General features: G+C 42.8%; 1 long non-coding RNA gene across 1 annotated transcript in view; it reads left to right on the forward strand.

The window, feature by feature from the left end:
• LOC140699632 (uncharacterized) overlaps positions 1-26,404 on the forward strand; it is a 48,574-nt gene that overhangs the window by 8,156 nt on the left and 14,014 nt on the right. Inside the window, exons 2-3 of the long non-coding RNA XR_012077869.1 lie at positions 3,020-3,214; positions 20,705-20,839. This is a non-coding gene — a long non-coding RNA (uncharacterized lncRNA). The remainder of the gene's footprint in view (positions 1-3,019; positions 3,215-20,704; positions 20,840-26,404) is intronic.

Below are 26,404 nucleotides of genomic sequence, written 5' to 3' on the forward strand. Positions count from 1 at the left end.
TGTAGCAGGATTCAAGCAGGGCCTTGTCAGACTTCAAGGGCATGTTTTCTCTACTAATTCCGTTACCTCCCTGTTGTGCCTGGAATGGTGAAGTGGGTCAGTTTTGGAGACTTTCAGAAAAAGTGCGATTTAAGTGCCTCAGGACTGTTTCACAAAGCTCAGTGTTCTTTGATGGTTCGGAAGCACCGCAGTGCTTTACGCCCCACAGAGGTAAGGTCATACTCATTTGATGATGACGTGGTTGCAAATGACGTACAGGTGCAAAACCAGACTTAGCAGCTTCTGAAGGGAAACTCTCCAGCTCTCCCTTGATCGGTTTTCTTCCACGGGATGTAACTGTGCTGCAGCGTAGGCCTGAGCTTTCCGTATGGAGTGAGGGTTTGATATCCAAAGTTAGCATAAAAAGTCAGATGAAGAAAGTAGACGTTGACAATTTATTTTTGGGTTTCATTAGACAAGATATATTATCAGTTAATGGCCCATATAGCAAATGAAATTGAATACAGAACACTGCATTTCTTCCTTTCTTTTTACAGTTCTCTTACAGCATAAGGCTGCCTGCTTTGGAACATCAGCTCCACCACCAGGGCGCCTGTCAGTGTGTTGGTGTGATTGCATTTACACAGTGAATGTAATCTGGGCTTCCTCAGCCCCAAACACTCCAGTGCAGAATCACGGGCTGTAGCCATCTCTTAGTCACGCAAATACTTCTAAAATTATATGATGCCAGAAAAGAAAGAAGAGAGAGAGAGAGATTGCCTTTATCAAAGTTCCTTTCAATTCTAACTGCAAACTGTTGTTGAGCAGCTCTGGTTTCCTTTGGATATGAATATATACATTTCTTTGCATGTAACCTGGGTTTTGGACAAGAACACCAAGCTCTGGCTGTCCACAAGCCACAAAAATAGTAGCCAAATTGCACACGTGTGAAATATTTAATTATTTTTTCTCAGAAAGAATCCTTGAATTTGGAACTTGGGCTGTGATTTTTGCTTTTTGCTTCTCCCACCCCTCTTGTAATCTCTCACTTCTTCCCACGTGGCCCCCAAGAGGTCGTGGTCTCAATGGAGCAGGCAAACACCCAGTTGCACACCATGCAGTGCTGCTGTAGAGTGAGCCCAGCCAAGACCTAAAGGACATTATCAGAGAGGACTTCCTGGAAGAAATGGGCTCTACATTCAGTTGTGAGGGCAGAGTAAGTGTCAGCCAGGAGAAAGAATCAAGAGGGTGGCTCAGGTGGCAGGAGCAGCCGGGCAGAGGCCTGGAGGCTTGTAGGTAGGGACTCGGGGAGACTGCCCTCTGTGGCCCAGGGTGGAGGGTGCCCTGCTGTGGAGGACACTGGAGATGGCCTGGGGTGGAGGGCTTTGGAAGAGCTTGGGTTTTACTAGAACTGACACAGGAGGCAGTGAAGGGTGTCAGCAGGAAGTGACCCACAAGACAGGTACTCCTGGTTTTGCTTCTGATGTTCTACAGAAAGAAGGGGTCGGGACGGGCGATAGCAGGTCTGTCTGTCCCTTTGAGACCCACCCCTTCATTCATTTATTCATAACACGTGCACTTCTGAGTGTGTAGGGGAGAGGGATAGATCCACAGTAGTAAGCAAATCATACTTGCCTCTTGCGAGCTTAGCAGTTTCAGAAGTTGACCCAGCATAGAATGTTCTAGGAACACAGCAGGGGCACCTAACTAAAAGTATGGGCGTTGAAGGCAGGGAAGGCTTTCTTTAGATATAGTGAAAATGAGCCTGGAGGCGAATGGGAAGTAGCAGGTGGTCAGGGGGCCCCTGAGGTCACTGGAGACCTGGGTACTGCAGTGAGGCTGGGCAATTAGGGGCAGGGGTGGGGGTGGGGCTAGAACTCTACTAGGGAACCCCTGAAGGGCTTGAAGCAGTGGAGTGATGTAATCAAATTTGTGTTTTGGGAAGGATGCTCTGGCTGTGTGTGTGTGTGTGTTTGTGTGCAGTTGGGTACAAGGGGAGGGTGCCACCAAGTGAGAGGGTCATTAGAATACAATTGACAGCCTGGGAGGTGACCAGTGGGAGAGGGGCATTGGGGATGCCTGGGGACGGCAGGGGCAGTGCAGATGCAGTATCTCCTTATGGGGAGGGCTTGTTAGCGGGGCCGCCCTAGCGGCGCCTTGTGGCTGAAAGAAAACAGATGGAGGCCGCCAGGTGGACTTTCCTCTTCTCTCCTTCCCTGCCTTGTGTGATGATCTTTGCTCAGCCAACATTTGGAACAGAAGAGCTAAGTTCCAGGGTAGCCAGGAGTTTGTTGAGCTCGTTTGAGTGAGATCTGATAGGATTTATGTGTGTGTTGAGATCTGCACGTTCACTTAGCTAGAAATGCCCTGTCTTTGGATTTCCATAGGTGTTTATATTCTTGATAAAAATTGCTTTCTTGGTGAGAGGAAACTGAATACAGCTACTGATTTTCTCAAAAACAAAATCTTATCTTTAAATTAATTTAATATTCAAAAGAATAGGAATATTTAAAAATGATAAAGTAAGGCTTTGGTGTAATTTCTTTGGTTTCTGAGTTAATGTGGATTTAGAGCCTTTGCATTACTTAATAACACATTCTTGTCAGTATTTAAAGAGCTGTTAGTGAGTGCCTCAGGCTCCACCTCTCAAAGCATCACTAAAGCTTGCTCTGAAATAATGAGGTCATAAAGGTCTTGTTTGCAGAATCCAAACAGTTGGTTTATAATATGCAGCATAGCTCTCTTTATAAAATAACAAAAGGCTCAAAATTAAGAAACTGGAACATAATTGATTTTTTTTTAAAAGCTGAAACATAAACATACTTGTGCTAATGTTGTCACTGGAAATTTTGGAAAGAAAAATCCTACAGTAATATTATGTATGTGAAATACATATATGCCTTTCATGTTTGAAAAATAACTACACAGTGTTTTTCAAAGTCAGGACCATTCCAGCTCAGTTACTGACAGTGATGGTTGCTGGTTTTCAATGGCAGAGCCTAAATTTGCCTTCTTTGCTTTTTTTTTTTTTTTTTTGTAGTGAGAGGGTTGAGTAGTGCTTTGCCAGCATGCTTTCGGGGCAATTTTGGGGCAGACGTCGTGCACCAGCAGTGAGACATTTCTGTCCATTTTACTTTCTGGACGTCACCTGGCCGGGATGCTGTAGGACTCCCTGGTCCATCACCATTTGTCCTGGAGCTGTTCCAGACAGTGAATGACTTTCTGTGGCTTGGAGGTAAGTTGATCTGATGCAGATGATCAGATGTGTATTTAAAGTGCTGTTACTTGAAATAAGAGGAAACCCATAAAAATGGCTCTAAAATACTGGATGAGGGAGGAGAATTGTCTGAGCTTCCTGCAGTGGGGAAACTTCTCAGATGACTCCCTCACTGTGTATCCTGTCACACTTCCTCACATCCCTGCACAGCAGCCCTTCTGAAACAAGCATGCACTTTCTCAGAAATACACTGAATTTCCTTGTGCTTCTGTTTGTTGGCCTTTTTTAAAAGCACATCTTGCCCTTTGCTTAAATGACATCACTGTTAGTCACTTCTGATGCATATTATTCCGGACCTCATCCATATATAGCTGCTAAATTGATGAACAGAAGGTAGTATCTCCATATAGTGGAATATTATTCAGATATAAGAATGAAAAAAGTGAAAAGGAAAAAAGGGGGGAAGGTGAAAACGGCCACCTGCTCTTGGAACTCCACCCTGACTGCTCAACCCGCCCTTTTCCTTTTGAATCCCCACCCCTTATACTCCACTCTACTCTTTTTGATAGTACTTACCACCTTCTGATAAAATTTAACATTTTCAAAAAAAAAAAAGATGCTGATACCTTTTCAACATGGAAAAGCTTTGATAACAGCATGTTAAGTGAAAGGAACTAGACACAAACGGCCACATATTGTTGATTTCAGTGATTTGAAATGCCCAGAATAGGCACATGCAGAGGCAGAGAGCAGGTGTTGGTTGCAAGGATCTGGGTGGAGGGGGGATGGGGAGTGACTACTAGTGGACAGGGGGTTTCTTTTGGGATGATGGTGTGTTCTGGAAATAGATGGTGGTGAGGGCTGCACAACCGTGAGTGTGCAGAAGACTGCTTAGCGCTGTCTCTGGGAGTGCCTGTTGTTGGGGCAGCTTTATTTTGTTCTCACCCTGCAATGTGAAGGGTCATCTTGTGCTGAGGCCGTTCTACTCGTGTGAGTGGTGAGACTCAGAGACTTTACAGAGTCATACTTCTTTCTCCCCCTTGCTAAGTGTAGGCAAAAAAGGTTTAAGCCTGAGAAAGTGCTCCATCTGCAGAAATATCTTTTAGTTTTGCATGGTGTAAAAGTCTTGAGAGCTTTTTAATCGTTGAGGACAGTCTGTGGGGGGAAATAGCCCGTGAAGCCTGGGTGAGAACCGGAAGAGCCGCGCTTCCCTCCCTGACACGGGTGGGGATTTCACCCCCGCTCAGTCAGTGAAGGGCCCAGACACGTGAACGGAGTTGACACTCGTGAATATTTACGTGTATCCACTGCTTCAGTCTTGGATATTAATTACAAGCTGAGTCAGTTTGTGGCGGCAGCCTCATCCTACATCAGGAATTTATAGTATCTGGTCTTTGAGGTGAAGACCAGACAGACTTGATTATTTAACAGTCTCTCATGAGTTGATATCTTAGATTCCTTTGTCAATATCAAAACAGCAGAAATACAGACATCCTTTTATGCCGATGTGACCTGAAGCAGGTTTAGTCTCTGTGCATCAGTGGCCTTATCTGTGGGTAGAGAAAATGATAACAGTGCTTCCCTCAGAGTGGCTGGTGAGGGGGGAGTTAGAAGCACAAATGGAGGACTTACACAAGATGCTCATGAATGACTGGATTTAATGATCTCAGCCTGGTGAGGCCTCAGTGGCAGAGATGTCAGAACAGAGCAGTCCCAGCCAGAGCTCGAACCGTGTTGGCAGCTGTGATTATGATCAGTATCACCACTGTGGGTTATCAGGTAGTTTTAAGACTTGGTAATATGAATTCATGAATAATGTTGAAAGACCTGACATCTCAGATCCAGTTTACAAAGTTTTCAAGATTTCCTCTGAGAAAAGGGTATCTTTTTCCCCAACTTAAATCTGAGTTGAGTCTGCAAAAGAATTCTGTAGTCCTCCATCTTTGTGCTTTAATTCTCCATTTCTTCAAAAAACGTTTTTAAATGGAGTTACTGGGGACTGAACTGAGGACTTCATGCATGCTAAACACGTGCTCTCCCAATTGAGGTATAATCTCCCCCCTATTTTTTTAACTTTACTTTCTTAGTATTCAGAGGTTAAAGGCCTCTAATTCTTTTTCTTGAGACTTGTTCATGAACCTGGAAGTCTATAAATAATGGGCAATACTTGGCTTATTAAAAAAATCAATAAAATATTCTGAAGTCCATCCAAAAGGAAAAGCTTATTGACTTAAAATGTTTCTTCTTTATGGTGATTTCTACTTTTTGGTCTAGCTTAATTCATTAACAGCCATCCTCATCATCATAATGACCAAATTCGCCCTGAATGGGCACCGACCAATGACTAAAATGCTTTCCTCATGTTTTACTTCATAGCACGTGTTTGAGGGTAGGTATCAGTGTCTCCTTTTCTGCAGCTGAGGGATTGAGAGATGGGGCGGCTTGTCCCAAATCACACGCAGCTGGCGGTGGCAGGCTCAGGGATGGAACCCAGGCTGCACAGGATGCATTCTTAATTGCTCCTTTAATCAGCCTCTTATTGAGTGGTTTCTCAAACTCCTGTGAGTCCATAAATGACCGATGTTAATGATCTTAGCCTGATGAGGCCTTCAAAGGTGAGACACCAGTGAGAATGTGAGACAGAGTGGCATAAATTAAAATTGTACATTTTCACAAATGTTTTATTCTCGGCTAATGACTTAAAAAGTTATTGTTATTTATTCTAGTGTTCTGCAAGCAGTAAAAACAAAATATTAAAAATGATTATAATGCAAAAGAAAAGTGAGTTTTGAAAGTCCAACCACTGCTAATGACTCATTGCTTGTTTTTCTCTAGTGGTGCTTATTGAGAGAAAAATTTAAAAAGTCTGAATTGGTTTTATGTAGTTTTAGTACGGAAGAAAAAATTGTCAGTGAATAATGAAACTAAAATCTTGACTCTTTTCTTTCCTGATGATGAATATGTAAGTTGCCATTAATGGCTTAAGGACATTTCCTCATTTGTGAAATTTGAGTAGTTTTTTAAATTGTCTTGACTGTGAGAGTTAGATGCCTTGTATACAAAGCACCCAAGAGGTGTTCAATAAAAAAAATGTGCTTTCACAATGACAGCTTAGGAGAATCAGCTCTGAATACTAAAGAGGATGGCTTATTTCTGATACATATTCGATATGTATATATATATGATATATATGAATTTGATTTGCAGTAATAAGGATTCAGTTGTTTTTTAGTGCAGTATGAAGTTTTGATGAAATCAATGTCATTCTTGTAAGATAGGGACTCGTTAAATTGCCTTAAGCAGACGACCTTGAAGATTATTTACACAGAATGCATATTGTTACAACTCAGAATTCATATCGCCATGTAACCATCCACTAGAATTTTTAAATTTGTAGGAATATGACCAGAATCATTAATTTAGAAAAATCAACATTAAATATTTTCAGGAAATAAGCTTATCTCTGTTGTGATTGAAGAAAATTTTAATTTTTTTCTGTACTCTTAATAGGTTTTAAAATATCAAAACATTGATTTGACATGTCACTTTTTAAATGGAGAGAATAAAGCTCAAGCTGTTTTAATACAAAAATTAATCTTTTTGCATTTCAACAAAATGATATGATTTCCTGACTCTTTGGGAAGACTATTTTGCAAGACACTTAGATTACCTACTGTTGGAAAAATGCAGAAGTGACTTTTATGAATATAGGCCTAGTACAGATCTGTTGGCATTTGACATAGTGCAAGACATGAGGACTAGGTGAGCTTTGCTGCTGATTGCCAGGAAGACAGATCCCAGGTCTCAGTCTCCCTTCCTGTAAAATGAAGAGGCTGGACTGGATTCTTTCCTCTTTTAAGATGCGTTTCCATATGCCTGTGTCTTTTGTTTATATTCAGGAGTATTATCAATTTCACATTAAATGCTGAGTACCACACTCTTCCCCGAAGTAGAATTCAGTATGTGCTAGATAAGCTTTCAGTTATCTGATTCTTCTTTCTTTCATTTTCTAAATTTTTTTTTTTGAGTTATAGTCAGTTTACAATGTTGTATCAATTTTCAGTGTAGAGCACAATTTTTCAGTTATACATGAGTGTCAGCCGAGGGAGGCTGATGTGGGGTTCTAGGAGGTGAGTGGCCCAAACGAAAAAATGCACAAGGAGTTGCCATACTGCTGGACAGACTTCAGCCGGAGACACCATGGGGTTAGCAACACTTTATTGCCACAGGGAGGTGCGCCCTATGATGCACCTTTCCTGCTTTTATCTGTTTTCTGTCAGCACATGCGTGGTCTGAGTTTCTTTGTTCATTAGGCTTACAGAATATCTCTAGCACATGTGTACTTCTATTTTCTTTGTTCTAAATCTTATATAATTGACCAATGCATGGAGCAAATATTTATTGCATACTACAAACATGCTCTGATCGTGGCCTTGGGTCCCACAGCCTTAACTCATCTCAACACCAGCTCACATTCCACCCCCTAGGTCGTAGGAACCTTAGCCCACAGGACGGAGCATTGTGCCCAAAGACCACAACAACAATACAGAATACAGCATCCTACCAATACACAAACAGCAACAATAGCCAGGACAGTTAGGCTCCATCTCCAGGAGGACGTCAAGGGTGACCAACAATTCTTAAGGGGGTCTTGAGTTACATGATCTATGCGATCCAATTCCTCATCTATTTCATGCAATGCCTTAACTACTTACTTCTGGTGATCTGGCATATAGATACAACATTCAATATGTAACATAGCACATGTGCCACCCTGGCTTGCAGTGAGAATATCTAATGCCATTCTATTTTGTAAGACTACCTTTCGCATCTGGGTAGTCTCATCTAACAATTCCTCTATAGCTTTTCTAGTAACATTCAGTACAGCAGATATGTGCTGAGCTAAAGCTTCTACCTGCAATTCAACAATGATGGTCCTAGCACCAGGCAGGAACAGGGCCATGGGATAAAACCACCAAGCTGCATGCTTCCCCCGGTGCCACTGTGTGTACAGTGGATCCCAATTTGTGGGGCCCTCTGTTAAAGTGGGCCGGATATGTCCGGGCAAGTAAGTTCTACCCCAAGTACAGCGCCCTGTCCATTTAGCTGGGAGATAAGACCATCCGTAGGTGCGACATACCCACAGATACCCTGGTGGCAGGAAATCAGTGGGCTTTGTGCCAATTAGAGGTCGTCCATCCCACCAGGTGGAGGCATTTACATTATAAGTGATTTTGGCACACAGCTCTTCTGGGAGCCACCCCACTGTGCGGTTTGGAGCCTCATGTTCAAACCGCTGCTCAATACAGAGGGGGCTTAAATTCCTCACGTTCACATGAATACTATTCATCCGTTCCCACCCATTCCATACAGTCCTTCCAGGTGGGGGGGGCATTGCCCCGCTCACGTCGGAATATTTCTTCAATAGTCTGCCGCCGCAAGTCCCAGGGCGATCTCGCTGTCCTGTTGGCATTCTATTGAATCAAGGTGCTCCAATTAGCTCTGGACGCGTGGTGGAGGTGCCACGGCAGTCCATCTCCTGTGTCTACAGGAAGTTCAGTACAGACCCAACAGTGAGAGACGTTGTGGACTCACGCGAATGTGTGTGCCCAGGAGAACTTGGTATTTGCTGTTACCCTGGACGGAAGGACAGGGCAGAGGTGGACAACATGATTGGCAAATCTTTCCCTTCTGGGAGGATGCAAGCCACTTTCTCATCCTGTGAGAGTACAGTGGCAGGAAGGGCTGTTCGCCCTGGGCGGTGTTACCATACCAACCCGCCCACACTAGTTTGATTACACTCTGGGAGAGCTTCAAGAGCTATCAGTGGAATTGCCCAAAGCCGTAGGGCTTCTGCTCCTTTAAGTAGGGACACTCCTGTTTTCCCTAAAGTAACCTGCACATCAAAAGGCCGTTCCCCCACTCGTAGGGTTACCTGCAGGGCTTTCTCTAGCCCATTGCCCCACGGTTCCAAAAGGGCTAGCCAGGGGCCTTCAGTCTGGACCTGATTCTTTCATGTCCAGGTGTCCTGTTTTTCTGAGTTTAACACCCTGGGGGTGCGTAATATTAACGCATGCCCCACTATTGAGACATCGGAGGCATCCTGCACAGGCCCAACTCTGAGCCTCCGAATAGTCCCTTGCAATAACTTTTCCAGTGGGCTCATACCTGTATCTGTTGGGCAGTGAAAGGGGTCCCTCTATCACTTTGTATTTCTAAGGGAGTCCCATAGAAGGCCCTTAAAACTTCCAGTGCTCTAATAGTAGCGTCTTGTGTAGCTCGGGGCACATGGTGAGCAAAACCTAGACCAGTAGCGGTGTCTACCGCTGTCAGCAGGTACCGCAAGCCCGTACTCAGAGCAAAGGGGCCTACGTAATCTATTTGCCATAGCTGCAATGGCTGAATTCCCCGTGCAATCTTCCCCATCTGTTGGGGCCATCGCCGTCGGTGCGGGTGGTGCTTAGCACACCATGGACATTGCCGCACGGCATCTTTGGCTTCACTGTGGCTCAGGTGCAGGCCCCACTGTTCAGCTACCTGCCTTATTGTGTATAAGCCAATGTGACCAAGTTTTTTATAGAGCCAGGGACTTATATTGGGTCCTGGGACCATAGCCTGTACAGGGCGGAGTTGGGCTAGCACGTTAGCAGCATCATTGCCCGGTACCAGGGCTGGGCGGTGCCCTGGTATGTGATAAACAGTATACTGGACTTCTTGGCCTTTGTCCCATAACTGTTTCCACATCTGTTGTCCCCACAGGGGCCGGTGCCCAATCATCCAGTCTTGCAGGGACCATTGGGGTATCCACAATGTAAGGCCTCGATATACAGCCCAACTATCTACAAATCTGCAAGGGGCTAGGTTCATTCATCAATAACAGCCATACTGCCCATAACTCAGCCCATTGGCTGGATTGGGCTTCTCCGGTCTCATACCAGAAGGCTTCAGTGGCAGGGTGCAGTGCTACTGCAATCCAAGTGGGCAGACTGCCCTTACAAGATCCATCAGTATACCAAGCAGTTCCCAGGGGTGGCCCTTTCCCTTCATGAAAGGGACAGGGCACAGGGTCCACCCCTTGTTGTGGGACCGTCTGTACATCAGGTGCAACAAATTTCATAGGCCCTAACACCTGTTGCAACTCTGCAGCCAAGGGGCTAGTGGTGTACTGGGCTCTCTGTTCCAAATAAGCACCCCACTTCGTCAGAGTTGGGGTTTGGGCAGTTCCCGATCGGGGTTGCTTTGCCCATGTCTGCACCCATCCTTCAATGGGGTATGTGGTGCGCACTTGGACCTCTTGCCTCCCCGTCAGGGATTCAGTGGCAATCAAGCATGCATAAGTTGCTAGCAACTGTTTCTCAATCAAAGAATAACGACATTCAGCCCCTTTCCACAACTGAGACCAGAACCCTATGGGCACTTTCCGCTGCCCATGTTTCTGCCATAAGCCCCAGCCATATCCATCATTGTCCACATGGACTGTCAACCAGAAAGGGATGTCTGGATCTATAGTGCTCAGTGCTTGTGCTTGGGCCACTGCCCTTTTAGTTTTAACAAATACACATTCGGTCTCATCACACCAATTCCAGACTTTTCCCTTTTTAATCCGTTTATACAGGGGTTTGGCTATTTGGGCCAAATGAGGAATAAACACCCGCCAGAATCCCAAAAGACCTAAATAAGTCTGTAACTCTTTAACTGTTTTAGGGCAGGAATATGCCTGGATTTTGTCTATTACTGCTTCAGGCAGCACTTTTGTCTTACCCAATCAGACAACACTCAAGAATTTGACAGAATATCCAGGTCCTTGCACTTTGTCCTCGTTTATGGCCCACCCCCAGCCCGCCAGGGCTTCTCACAGCGCTGTGGCACTGGTTTCCAAATCTGAAAGAGAATCAGAGGTTAGCATTATGTCATCAATATAATGGAACAAGTGAATGGTATCTGGTTTGCTCCATGTAGCCAGGTCCTGGGCCACCAGGCCATGACACAGTGTAGGGCTGTGCAGATATCCATGCGGCAACACAACAAATGTCCATTGTCTGCCTTCCCAGGTGAAGGCAAACTGTTCTTGGCTCTCAGGGGCTATGTCTATTGAGAAGAATGCTTTAGCCAGGTCAACCACATATTGACAAGTACCCAGTTCATGGGACAGTTGGTCCATCAAATCTGTTATATTCGTCACAGCTGCATGCATGGGGGGAGTGACTTTATTCAGTTCCCGATAGTCCACTGTCATCCTCCAGGAGCCGTCTGGCTTCCGCACCGGCCATACTGGAGAGTTATATGGGCTATGCGTAGCCCGAATTATACCGGCTTCCTCAAGCTTCAGAATAGTCTGTCCTATTTTCTCATGGCCTCTAGGCAATCGATATTGCCGGACATTCACCATTCGTGTGGCCTGTGGCAAAATCAAAGGTGCATGATGTGGATGCCCCCATATAACTGTTTTCACCACACGGACTCTCAGGCAAAATTCCCCTTGAGTCATCTGTATTTGCAATCCTTGCAAAATGTCTATCCCCAGAATGTATTCAGCTACTGGGGATATATGCACTTCATATGCAGCAGGGAGCAGACGGCCAATGCCCAAAATCAGAGCCACTCGTTTAACACACATTTATTTGTTTCCATATTCTTCTATATCAACCCATGGTCCCTGAAAATGCTCCGGATTTCCATGCACCAATGTAATTTCAGCTCCTGTGTCTACTAGTGCCAGCACTCGCTGTTTATTCATGGGCGACCAGTGAATAGTCAGCTCAACATGTGGCCTCCAGTCATCGGGGTGCCCCAAGTCCCGAACACCTTGGCCTTCCTCCTAGTCTGGGAGGAAATCAGCAAAGGCCACCTCTTGGGCCTGATGGGAGGTTGGCAATGGAGTATATTGTTGCTCAGGCCGTAATTTCTTCCGTAAGGCCATCAGCACCTCCAACAGCTGGCCATCTAATTTTACACGGTCCAGGCCAGCTGCCAGTAAATCACACCATATCTGCCGGTGATCTAGCTTTTGGGGCCCTCCTAAAATTGGAGCATTCCCCTTTTTCCTCCTTGGTGTGGACTTCACTTTCTGTGTCACTGCACGGGAGGAGGGGGTCTTGGACTCACCTTGAGTCTTGGCAGCACGTACCCTCTTTCGGCCCACCTCTATGTCCCACAGATGAACCAGAGCCTCAGTTACTTCATGAATGGGGCGGTCTACATACAGTGCTAGTAGTGCCGCCATAGTCCAAAACGTTCACGTTGGGCCATTACCCAAAATCAAATCTTTCATTCGAGCTGTAAGGAGCTCATCATCTGGACTACGGAAATGCAAAGAAAACATCATGTGACGCATGCCCATTTCCCGGATAACTAGCGCCAAGTCCAAATACGTGGTCCATTTACTCGTATGTCACTCGCCATGGTCCCGCAGGAGTTCCTTCCTGAGCCATGGGCTCCTCCATTTCCATCTGCTGCCTCACCACTGGCCGTAGACGCAGTGGAATGGGGGGAGTGGTCGGGCTTACCGCTCCCAGGGGCGGTGGAACCGGAGCTACACAGGCATAGCTGCTCTCAGAGGCAGTAGAGCTAGGACCACACAGACATCTTTCTGCTGTGCTGGGTCTCTGCTTAAGCGCCTCTTCTTTGCACTGCAACTCCTCCACTTGCATCCGTAAATCTCTCATGTCTTGGCTAGCATGCCGAAAAACAGATAAGATCATCCAGGCCACCCTCCCGGCTGCCTCTCGGTGGACTAAAGGGACAATATTTTCTAACAGCTCCAATGCCCTCCGGACATCATATGGCTGGGGCACCACTGTGTCCCAATCCTCAGGTTAAGCCCACGTCAGCAAATAGTCTGCCACCGGGTACCATACAGAGGTAGGGGGCCACTTTGCTTCCATCAGAGCATCCCCGTCAGGGGCAGGGGTTCAGAAGGGGCACTCACCTCATCCTGCCGACTACGCCAAGTGTCAGCCGAGGGAGGCTGATGTGGGGTTCTAGGAGGTGAGCGGCCCAAATGAAAAAAATGCACAAGGAGTTGCCATACTGCTGGACAGACTTCAGCCAGAGACACCATGGGGTTAACAACACTTTATTGCCACAGGGAGGTGGGCCCTATGATGCACCTGTCCTGCTTTTATCTGTTTTCTGTCAGCATATGCGTGGTCTGAGTTTCTTTGTTCATTAGGCTTACAGAATATCTCTAGCACATGTGTACTTCTATTTTCTTTGTTCTAAATCTTATATAATTGACCAATGCGTGGAGCAAATATTTATTGCATACTACAAACATGCTCTGATCGTGGCCTTGGGTCCCATGGCCTTAACTCATTTTAATGCTCCAATCGTGGCCTTCGGTCCCACAGCTGTAACTCATCTCAATGCTCCGATCATGGCCTTGGGTCCCACGGACTTAACTCATCTCAACACCAGCTCACAACTCCCCATGGTGTAAGTCAAATGGCAGAAATGAAATAAAGCACCTCATATCTCCTCCGGTGTTAACAGGAAAAGGCTAAACTTCTTGACCTTGTTTCTTCCTTGGTAAAATGAAGATAATATGTCAAGAGGCGACAAGCTCATTTAAGGCAGGAACCATGTTGTCCTGTTCACTGCTGAATCCCAGGCACCGGGAAGGCTGAGTTTAACGAGTGAATGAATGAACTGTAGTTCCCCCAGATTTACCATGTGGGACAGTGAGGATTAGCAGCTAAGAGCATAGACTCGAGAGGGGAGGGTACTGCTCAAGTGATGGGGTGCATGCTTAGCACACATAAGGTCCTGGGTTCAGCCCCCAACATCTCCTCTAAAATAGACCAATAACCCTAATTACCTCCCCACCCCTCACCAGAATTACCTTATCGTCTCCCCGCCACCAAAAAAAAAAAAAAAAAAAAAGAGAAGTGGCCGAGAGCGTAGACTCAAGCTGGAAAACCTGTGCTGCTTTCTCACTGTCGACCTTGTAAATGTCATTTAGCCTCTGTGTTTATCAAGTTCCTCATCCATAAAATGGGGATAATTGTAGTACCCACCTTGTAGAGTTGCTATGGGGATTAATGAATCTGTGTCAATGTTAGAACAGCCCTGCCTAATATTAAGTACTATGCATCTGTCAGCTCTCTTCATAATTACTGACAGATGTTATTATCGACCAAAGAAGCATTAGTTCTTTGAAAGGGAAATGCATGTTAGACCATTCCATTTATCATTTTCTGTAATTCAGGCTTTTCCCTCTGAAATACCATTTTCTGTCTGTGCACTAGAAAGCCACAGGACTTTCCAAATTTCATCTGTCTGGGTTCTTGTCATGATGGCAATACTGCAGTGCTGACATATTTTAGGGACTCCGTCTGAGATGACAGCAACCCCTCAAATTCAGAAGCGCTTCTCTAACTGATAACATCTCGCCTGAAATGAAGTTTTTAAAATGTAACAGCTTCAGACGCTTAATGATGCCATAAATGCAAGGATGTTTTATCTAAGCTCTTTAAATAGATCCTGTCATTGAAATAAATGAAATACTATGTTATAGTGCTGTATGACTTTGTTATCTTTGCTATCCATTTATCTGACTCTCTAAGACCAAAGAAAGCAAAGACTGAGATTGAACATTACTACTCTGCAGTACACGTATTTGTGGATGAAGACAATACTGAAATGCACTGTTTAAGACATTAAAATGGACACTAAAAAGCTGCTTGATGCACATGGATGAACACAACAGGGAGCTGGGTGCAGGGAGCAGACACTGAGCTACCTGGATCAGAGACCCAGCATAGCAGTCCAGCCCAGCAGTCCACATGTTTCATATTATGTCCCAGCAAAATTAGCAGTGAGAGTCTGAAATGAACTTTGGGGACACTTGCAAACAGCTGTCATGTTTACTAATGTGGGACACCAGGATTCTACAGTGTTTAGTGGGCATCTGCACATAAGAAGTTCTTTTCCACTAAAGCCTCTTGTAATTGCTGGTCCCACATCCAGGCTGAAGAATAATCTCATGTGGTGTTTGGGAGGAGGTAAGTGGAGTCAGGACCCATGTTAAGGCTGGGTGGGTAATAATCTGCTTCTAGTACAGGAGAAAGGAAAGTAGGTCAGTTGGGAAGGAGAATGACTAGATTTAAATTTTGTTTCTTGAGTAAGCTAAAAATATAACATCATGTCAAGTTCTTTGTTGTTTATATTCCATGTGCTGTCACCGAATAACTACTGAATTGTGAGGACAATAAGCCTGGGTTTTAGAATTGACCCTGCTCCTAACCTGCCAGAGTCCAGGTTCCTCTGGGTGTCCAAGGAGGGGGCTGGACCATCAGGTGAACCTCCACTGCAGTAGTTTGGGCACTTGGGTGGCCCAGTTTTTTTTGCTGTGGAAGACTGGCCTGGTTGTAGGACATTAAGCATCTGCAAGGCTCTCACCAGGTACCCACGGTGGTCTTAGGACTGTAACATCCAAGCGTTCCTTTCCACCCACATTTGCAAGTGACCCTCAAGGGGTCAATATTAAACCTGGGTGAGAATTATGAAAAATTATATGGTACCTCAATCCCTGCTGGCAACTGAGGGCCCCTTATTTACAAATGACAACGAAGTGTTACCACCACATTTTATCAACAGAACATGTGAACACGTGGTGACAGTGATGCTCAGCTGTCTGCTTCTGCTTCCCAGTGCAACTTCAGCCTCTGTCAGAGGACCTCAGCTACCCCAGTGAACAGGGCCTTCTGTACAGGGAATGGGCTCCTCCTCGAAGCATAGACAAGAAGCAGCCCTTAGATCTCATCAGGTGAGCTGTTGTGGAGAGCACTCCAGTGGGAAGCACTTAGACTTGTCCTCATGGCATGTGAGTGTGACAGTCCTCCAAGAGTGTTAGCAACCAGGAAGCTCACAGGAGCTCTGAGCTTTGTTGCCCCAAGTTTTTACTGCAGGCTTTATTACAAAGCCATGATTTATTGGGTCACTACCGACATGGCTAACCCAAACCCTAACTGTAAGTCAAACCTTTCCTTAGCCCTAACCGTTGAGCCCCTTCCTCTACTGGTGGTCACTCACTTGTCACAAAGCTCAAAGCCCCACGCTTCTAATCACATGGTTGCTGTCTCTGGCTGGCCAGTCCCCATCCTGAGTCATCTTATGAACACAAGCCATCCAAGGTTCCACCATGAATAGCAAAGACACTCCTATCTTGGGAAATTTCAAGGCTTTAGTGGTTGCCGTCCAGGAACTGGGAACAAAGACCTACCAAATTCTTCATTAAACAGGAGTAAATGTTAGATTTCGCTTAAATTATAAAATAAGAGAGAAATTTTCACTGCTTTGCTGTATCTGCTGTTCGACACCATTTCTCTGCACCACGTGACTGTAATGTCGCACTCAGCATGTGTCTTCTCAGAGCACCAGTGCCGGCTGCTCCCCGGGAGCTTATGCTGTTTGGGCAAGGCTGCTGGGGGGAGGGAGGCCAAGGACAACCGAGCAAACAAAAATAACCGGGCGAATAAGGAAACAATGTCAGATTGAAATGAAGGAAATAACAGTGTCAAGATGGGAGACTGGGGGTAAATGGGTCAAGAAAGCTATCTTTGAGTAGGTTACATATGAGCTGAGATGGCGATAAGGAGGCTGGACTTTGAGGATCTGGGAAAAGTCACCCCAGGTATAGAGGCAGCTTGTCCATTGGCCCCGAGGCACAAATGTGCTCAGCAGGTTTGAGGAGATACTGGAGCCAGAGCTGGTGAGAGTGATGAGACGCGATGTTTAGAAGGGCATCAGGAGCACGGAAAGGAGTGTAGACTCTAAGTGCAGTGAGAAGCAGTCATGATAGTTTAAGCACTAAATTAATTTTCTCTCACATTTTGCAAAGATAATGTGGAGAATGAATTGCAGGGACCCAGGAAGCAGGGAGACCGGGTCGGAGGCTCTTGGAGTGGGCCAGATGAGAGATGGTGGGAGCCAGGGAGGAATGTGTTTGGGGAGTGGAGCTGACAGGATGCAATTATGGGCTGGCTGTGGACGGTGAGGAGAAGAGGAAGGTCAAGGTAGCCCCAGGTCGTCCTGGAGCCAGGTGCCTGTTCTTTCTAATCTCAGTGCCCCATGCTGGTGCCCACCTACTTGGGCAAACCTCTTAACCTTCATAGTGAGGGTTTTAAAACGCTGAAGTGTTTTTGTTTGTTTCACACTTTATGGAAAGATTCAAACATGTAAAGAAGTACAAAATAATTCCCTGATTGTCACAAAAATACACTTTTAAGTAGTTTTGTGGTTGAAATCAAGATCCAGACTAGGTTCAGACATTGCAGCTAGCATATCTCTCAAATGGGTTCTAATCTATAATTTTCCTGTGTCTCATTTTCCTTGAAATTGCTGAGGGGTTTCTTTATTTCCTGTTTGGCTGATTTCATTCTCCCCTGTGGTGTTAGACTTGTTTCTCCATCGTATGTATTTGCTTTAGCTAAGTGATTTGATCCTCCCCTAAAAGCTTGATCTGACTGAGGTTCAACTTTGTGCAAGAATACTTGTTATGTGAAGTTTTGTACTTCTGTCATAAGGTACATAATGTCCAGTTGACTCTCTTTTTTGTGATGACAGCAGCAAATAATTATTGTCACCCGGGATTATTATTTCATAACGGATTTTATTTCATGTGGTCATACTCCAATTTCCTCCCTCAGTTATCAGCAGGATCACAGTTATGAAGAGGCACTGTCTCATTAACCCGCGTTATCCTGTAGAACACAGCTTTAAAAGAGGATATTTTGTAAATATGTAAATATTTAAAGTTGATACATTTTTCTTTTCTTTTTAATTTTTTTTCTAATGGAGTTACTGAAGATTGAATCTAGGACCTTATGCATGCTGAGCACACACTCTGCCACTGAGTGTACCCCATCACCCTTGAGATTCATATTTATATGATATTTTCTTTCTGTTATTTTTGTTTTATGTTATACATAATTTGAAGGCAGGGCAATGGGTTTGATGGCTCTTTAATCATTCTTTATGGGCTTTTGGGGTTTGTGTGTGTGTTTGTGTTTGTAAAGAAAGCAATTTTCCCACTATTTGAAGTATGTTTTGCTAAGGAAATTATGTTGATCTTTTCCCTGCTCCTGGTCCATGTATTCCCTTGTTGCTTCCCACTAGTGGCCCCTTGAGCTCTGTGACAAGACTAGCATGTCGTTAATCCAGGTTGAAGGAGATCTGAAGAGATTTATTCAAGGAGATGAAATTTGTAGACAATGTATTGGAAAGTATTGAGAAAGTTATTCATTAAGAGGTCTGGGGTTGAATTGTTAAGTGCACAGAAATATAAGCTATGAACCACCAAGACAGTTATTAACTCCAGGAAAAACAAAGTAGGGAAGAAAAAAGTAAGTCTAGCAGACAACTTGCTACAGCTGTGAACAGTCTTTACAGAGTCCTAATAATGGAAAGCAAGGATACCGAGCTGATGAAAATTATAATGTAATTGTATCAAAAGGTTGGAAGAATGAAGGTTTGGGTGTGCAGATGAGATGGGGTTTGAAAGAGAGCTTAATCTTCATTTTCCAAAATAGAAAGTTAAATAGGTGATACATAAAGCTGAAAAACTCAGTAGGCTGTGATACAAGGATATTAGTCAGAGAAAGGGAGTAATTATTCCAAGAGTAAGCAGTTGGAGCTGAACGCGGTTGCTTCTGGCCAGGAAATGGGGCGGTTGTTGGGAACTGCTCCTTTTTACAATCGGTGTTCGAGAACTGTTTGACTCTTTATTGAATGTATGGTATAAGTTTGATAAAAAGAAATCAAAGCTGAATTTTAAAAAATTGATGTTAAGAATTGGGGTGTTTTTGACAGAGAGAGATAACAATCAGACAAAACTGCTTTTGAAGGGATTCTCATTATTTCTAGCCTTTCAGCAAGGACTAGGGGGCAGACATCTGTTTAAGGTTCAAAAATTCTTTCTGACCTTCTTGCCGACATGTAAACTTTGGAAGTAATGAACTCCCCATCACTGTAAATATCCAGGCAGAGGCTGCCTGACCAGCTCTGTAACTGTAGCAGGGTGTGTTTACCATTGGCCAGTTGGAGCAGGCAACTTCTAACATTCTTTCAGTTTTGAATTTGGCATTTTCAGGACGGATAGTTGATAAAAATATATTACAAATAGCTTAAAAAGAAAGAGTCCAAGACATCTCAAACCCATTGCCAGGGTTTTCTCTGCCAGACACCATCCTGAGCTTGCCATCCCGTGAGCCAAGCCACAAAGCCCAGTCACATGAGAATGAACACACTTTGTCCCTCCTATCTGATTTGGCATCGGGCTCAGCCCTTTTCCCCATGGAATGGTCCACGCCCAGGTCTCTGACAATGGAGCTGGTCTCACAGCAGCCCTGTGAGCGCTGGCCCAGCCCAAGGGGGTTCCTGCGTGAAGTTTCCAAGGACTCCAGGATGTTCTCAGAGATGAGTCCCCCCTAGGCTAAGCCCACGGAGCTCATCTCAGCTCCAGACTGAGCTGGAAGCCTCAGAGAGAACTCAGAGCTGAGGAAATCCACAGGTTTTACCCAGCACTGCCGAGTCAGCAGTGAGCCAGTTGAAGGAAGTATCAGCAACAGCAAGACTCACCTGAGCAGCCGTCTCATTGTTCCGCCTCATCTCTAAACCCTCTGTGTCTGCCTGTCTGTGTCTGTCTCCCTTTCAGGATCAGACTGGCACCGCTTCATGCCCTGCCTCCTTTCTTCTAATCTTGCCTCCCTGGTCTGTTCCATCTACTCCAGATTAACTGAGAAACATTGAAGAGTTTTTAAAACCTGTGAACAACAGACGTGCTAGATACAAAGAATACAGGGCAGTGCCTTCCTCAGTCCCATCCCTCCTGCCCTCTCCAATTCCCACAATGGGTTTTATAAATATTTTGTCTGAGAGACATTGCACTCCCAGTTATTAACATTATCAGCCATTTCCTTATTATCTGTGGTTTACGATGCATTTGCTCCAGGGACGTTCCCGAGATAAGGCAGGAGCAGGTGACTGAGCCAGTTGTTGATGTCCACTTGTGTCAAGCCTGTTAAGAATGATCTTTGGGGGGATTTGTTGAATGTGCCAGACTGTCCAGTGAGTGGTGATGACCCCCTGCATCTGCTCCGGAGTCGGCCTCGTCCCCTCCTTTGCTCTGTTCTCATTTATCTCTCTTCAGCAGGTGAACCAGTGATCTGTACTTCTATGATACGTAAAATACTTCTTATTTCAAGGTAGAATTTTGGGGCTGCTATGAAAACGCCTATGTTTAAAGTGTGAATTGAATCAGAGGTTTAAACTTAAAGCCCCCTTGATTTAGAATCAGAAATTAATATGATGGAGGGAGGGTATAGCTCAGTGATAGAGTGCATGTCTAGCATGCGTGAGGTCCTGGGTTCAATCCCCAATGCCTCCATTTAAAAAACAAATAAATAAACCTAATTATGCCCCCCAAAAAAGAAAAAAGAAATTAACATGAGGATGAAGCTACAGAGTGATTATGTGTGTCTTCTGAAACTATCTTCTGTTTTTCTGCAGGAAATTCTACAGAGAGAAGGTCGGAATCTACTTTGCTTGGCTGGGCTAGTACACTCAGATGCTCCTCCTGGCAGCAGTCGTGGGGGTGACTTGCTTTCTGTATGGATATTTTAATCAAAATAACTGTGCCTGGAGGTAACTTCTCTTTATTCCTTGTTACCGTGCTTACTTAACTTCGAATGACATTCTCCAGAAGCATCCATGTTGCTGCAAATGGCCCTATATTGTCAGTTTTTATGGCCGAGTAGTATTCCATTGTATAAATATACCACTTCTTTAGCCAGTCATCCGTTGATGGACATTTAGGCTGTCTCCATATCTTGGCTATTGTAAATAGTGCTGCTATGGGCACTGTGGTTCAGGTGTCATCCTGAAGTCGTGTTCCTTCAGTATATATGCCCAGGAGCAGGATTCCTGAGTCATATGGCAAGTCTATTCCTAGTCTTTTGAGGAAACTCAATACTGTTTTCCACAGTGGCTGCACCAAACTGCATTCCCACCAGAAGTGTAGGAGGTTCCCCTTTCTCCACAGCCTCTCTAGCATTTGTCATTTGTGGATTTTTGAATGATGGCCATTCTGACTGGTGTGAGGTGATACCTCATTGTAGTTTTGATTTGCATTTCTCTGATAATTAGTGATACTGAGCATTTCTTCATGTGCCCATAGATCATTTGTATGTCTTCCTTGGAGAATTGCTTGTTTAGGTCTTCTGCCTATTTTTGGGTTGGTTTATTTGATTGTTTCTTATTAAGTAATATGAGCTGCATATATATTCTGGAGATCAAACCTTTGTCAGTTTCATTTGCAAAAATGTTCTCCCATTCTGTAGGTTGTCTTTTTGTTTCTCTTATGGTGTCCTTTGCTGTGCAGAAGCTTGTAAGTTTCATTAGGTCCCATTTGTTTATTCATTCTTCTATTTCTATTGCTTGGGTAGACTGCCCTAGGGGAACATTTCTGAGATGTATGTCAGATACTTTGCCTGTATTTTCTTCTAGGAGGTTTATTGTATCTTGTCTTATGTTTATCTTGCTGAAGAGACTGTCTTAATTCCATTGTATATTTTTGCCTCCTTTGTCGAAGATTAGTTGACCAAAATTTTGTGGGTTCATTTCTGGGCTCTCTAATCTGTTCCATTGGTCTACATGTCTGTTTTTGTACCAATACCATGCTGTCTTGATGACTGTAACTCTACAGCATTGTCTGAAGTCTGGGAGAGTTATTCCTCCAGGCTCTTTTTTTTTTTCTTCAGTAATGCACTGGAAATTCTATGTCTTTGATGGTTCCATATAAATTTTATTGTGATTTGTTCTAGTTCTATGAAATATGTCCGGGGTAATTTGATAGGGATTGCATTCAATCTGTAGATTGCCTTGGGCAGTGTGATCATTTTAACAGTATTGATTCTTGCAATCCAAGAGCATAGGATACCTTTCCATTTTTTAAAGTCTTCTTTAATTTCCTTTACCAATGGTTTATGATTTTCTGTGTATAATTCTTTCACATCTGTGTTTAGATTTATTCCTAGATATTTTATTACTTTGGGTGCTATTTTAAAGGGGATTGTTTCTTTACTTTCTTTTTCTGTTGATTCATCATTATTGTAAAGAATTGCAACTGATATTTGAACATTAATCTTGTAACCCGCTACATGGCTAAATTCCTCAAATAGCTTTAGTAGTTTCTGTGTGGACCTTTTAGGGTTTTCTATATATAGTATCGTGTCATCTGCATATAGTGACACTTTTACCTCTTCTTTTCCAATTTAGACCCCTTTTACTTCTCTTACTTGCCTGATTGCTGTGGCCAGGACTTCCAAGTCTATGTTGAATAGGAGTGGTGATAGTGGGCATCCTTGTCTTGTCCCACATTTTAGTGGGAAGATTTTGAATTTTTCACCATCAAGTGCTATGCTGGCTGTAGGCTTGTCATATATAGCTTTTATGATATTGAGATATGTTCCCTCAATACCCACTTTGGTGAGAATTTTTATCATAAATGGGTGTTGAATTTTATCAAAAGCTTTTCTGCATCTATTGAGATGATCATGTTGTTTTTGTCCTTTCTCTTGTTGTTGTGAAGTATTACATTGATTTGCATATGTTGAATCACCCTTGTGTCCCTGAGGTGAACCCCATTTGAGCATGATGTGTAATCTTTTTTATGTGCTGTTGGATTCTATTTGCTAGTATTTCGGTAAGGACTTTTTGCATCTGTGTTCATTAGTGATATTGGTCTGTAATTCTCTTTTTTGGTGGTGTCTTTGCCTGGTTTTGTTATCAGGGTGATGTTGGCTTCATAGAATGAGTTTGGGAATATTCCTTCTTTTCAATCGTCTGGAAAAGTTTGAGAAGGACTGGTATGAGTTCTTCTTTGTATGTGTGGTAGAATTCCCCGGTGAAGCTGTCCAGTCCTGTGCTTTTATTTTTAGGGAGGGTTTTTATTGTTAATTCGATTTCATTCCTAGTGATCGGTTTGTTCAAGTGGTCAGTTTCTTCATGATACAGTCTTGGTGGACTGTATGTTTCCAGAAACTTGTCCATCTCCTCTAGGTTATCCTTTTTCTTCCATGTAGTTTTTCATGATATTCTCATATGATATTTTGTATTTCCATGTTATTTGTTGTAATTTCTCCATTTTCCTTTCTTATTTTGCAAATTTGTGCTCTCTCTTTTTTCTTCTTTGTGAGTTTGGCCTGAGGTTTGTTGATTTTATTTACTCTTTAAAAAAACTAGCTTTTAGTATGATTGATTATTTTCTTTATTTTTTAATCTCTTTTATTTATTTCCTCCCTGATCTTTATTATTTCCTTCCTTCTGCTGACTTTTGGGTGTTTTTGCTCTTCTATATCTAGTTCTTTTTGCTGGTGGGTTAGATTGTTTATTTGATATTGTTCTTCTATTTTGAGGAAGGCCTGTATTGCCCTAAACTTTCCTCTTAGCACTGCTTTTGCTGCATCCCATAGGTTTTGTGTGGTTGTGTTTTCATTTTCATTTGTCTCAAGGTATTCTTTAATTTCAACTTTGATTTCATCATTGACCCATTGGTTTTTTAATAGCATGTTGTTTAATCTCTATGCTTTCCTTTATTTCTCCTTTGTTTCTCTGTAGTTGATTTCTAGTTTCAATGGCATTGTGGTCAATAAAGATGCTTGAGATAATTTCTATCTTCGTAAAATTGTTGAGGCTTCTTTTGTGACCAAGTACATGATCAATCCTAGAAAATGTTCCATGTGCACTTGAAAATAATGTATATCTTATTTTGGGTGGTTGCAATGCTCTGAAAATATCCACTAAATCTAATTTTTCTCTTGTATCATTTAATTTCTCTGTTGCCTTATTTATTTTCTGTCTGGAAGATCTGTCTATTGATGTTAATGTGGTGTTAAAATTTCTGACATTGTGTTCCCATCAATTTCCCTCTTTATCTCTGTTGGTAGTTGTTTTATGTACTTAGGTGCTCATGTTGGGTGCATATATATTAGTGATTGTAATATCCTCATCTTGTATTCTCCTTTAATCGTTATAAAATGTCTTTATTTATCTTTCTCTATGGCCTTTGTTTTAAAATCTATTTTGTCTGAAATCAGTACTGCTGCACCTGCTTTTTTGGCATTTCCATTTTCATGGAATATCCTTTTCCGTCCATTCACTCTCAATCTATATGTGTCCTTCTCCCTAAAGTGTGTCCCTTGTATGCAGTTTATTGAAGGTTCTTGCTTTATTATTCAGTCTGCCACTCTGTCTTTTGACTGGAGCATTTAGTCCATTAACATTTACAGTAATTAATGATAGATGAGTGTTTATTGTTATTTTGAACTTATTTTTGCAGTTGATTTGGTATTTCTTCTTTGTTCCTTTCTTCTTACTTTTGTGGTATGGTAATTTTCCTTTGTATTATCTTGGATTGTATTTAGTTTTTGTGACTCACTTGTAAGTTTTTGGCTTGTAGTTACACTTTTTTGTAAGTCTGTTAACCAATTACTCTAACTGTGTGTACTTAACAGATAGTAATGTAATCTCAAACCTATCCTACTGAGAACAAAAAATTTAAAAAAATAGAAGAAAGAAAAAATACTCTACATTTTCTTGCTTCCCTCTCCCACTCAATGATTTAGATGTCTTCTTTTACAATTTCATGTTTATTCTATTTGTAATTTATGGTAGTTATCACCTTTCCAGTTATGAGTTCTCATTTCTGTAGCATCCTGCTTGTTTTCTATTTAGAGTAGACCTTTCAATATTTCTTTTAGCATGAGTTTAGTGTTGCTAAATTCTTTTAGTTTTTGCTTCTCTGTGAAAATCTATATCTCTCATTCTATCCTAAAGGATAGCCTTGCTGCAGAAAGTATCCTAGGCTGCATCTGTTTTTCCATTCAGGACTTTGAATGTATCTTGCCACTCCCTTCTGGCCTGTAGTGTTTCTGTAGAGAAATCATCTGAGAGCCTTCTCTTGTAACTCAATCTTTGTTTTCCTCTTGCTGCCTTTAGAATCATTACTTTATCCTTCAGTCTGGCCATCTTGATTATGATATATCTTGGTGTGGGTCTCTTTAGGCCCTTCCTGTTTGGGAACCTCTGAGCCCCCTGTGCTTGGGTGTCTGATTCCTTCTTTAGGTTTGGGAAGTTTTCAGTCATGATTTCTTTAAATACCTTTTCCATCCACTTTGTTCTTTCTTCCCCTTCTGGAACTCCTATTATGCATAGATTGGCATCCTTTATATTATACCATAGGTTCCTTATATTGTTTTCATGGTTTTTTATTTGTTTATTTCTCAGCTGTTCTGATTGGGTGCTTTCTGTTGTCCTGTCTTCTAGGTCACTTATTAGTTCCTCTGCATTATCTAGCCTGATTTGTACAGCCTTTAGGTCAGATCTCATTTCAGCCAATGAATTTACCAATTCTACTTGACTCTTCTTTATAGTTTCTATTTTGTTTTGACATATTTTATGTCTCTAAACACTTTCTCTTAGTTCCTTCAATAATTTGATCACTTCTTTTTTGAAATCTTGATCTCGTAGGTCATCAATGTCTATTTCATTGATGGTTCTTTCAGGGGATTTCTCTTGCTCTTTTAATTGGGAATACTTCCTCTGCTTTTTCATACTGCTCATATCACTCTGGCACTATGGTTTAAGGAGTATCAGTTATCTATTGTGGTCCTTAAAGGAGTTTATTTATTTATCTATCTAAAGCCTATGTGGAAATAAAACTTAAAAATGAGAGAGAGAATTTTAAAAGAATGGAGGAAAAGAAGATTTGAAAACACTGTATAATCAATAATAGAAGAACAAGTTGAAGCAGAATAACAATCGAATTGAGATGTCTTTAAAAAACCTTAATAAAAAGAAGAAAAAAATCAAAACACAATATTTGAAACCTGTGAATAATCAATAACAGATCAAAACCAAGAGAATTAAAAATGAAATGAGAACTGTAAACATATAGAGCTGTTTAAAAAGTAAAGATTAAAAAGGTAGTAGAAAAAAAGGATATAAAATATTTAAAAAACAAAGATGTGTTCTCCTAGAGACTGTGCACTCTTAATGGTTTTATTGAGAGGTCTCTGTGTCTTTGCCCTGTTTCACTAACTCAGCTTGCTCTGTTGGCCCCCTTGTCTGTGCTACTCACAGTGTCCGTCGGCAAGAAGATTGCGCCCCTCCATCACTGGGTCAGGTGCTGCTCTCCTTCACAGTGGGCAG

The sequence above is a fragment of the Vicugna pacos genome, chromosome 11, assembly GCF_048564905.1.
Source record: "Vicugna pacos chromosome 11, VicPac4, whole genome shotgun sequence".
Lineage (NCBI taxonomy): Eukaryota > Metazoa > Chordata > Mammalia > Artiodactyla > Camelidae > Vicugna > Vicugna pacos.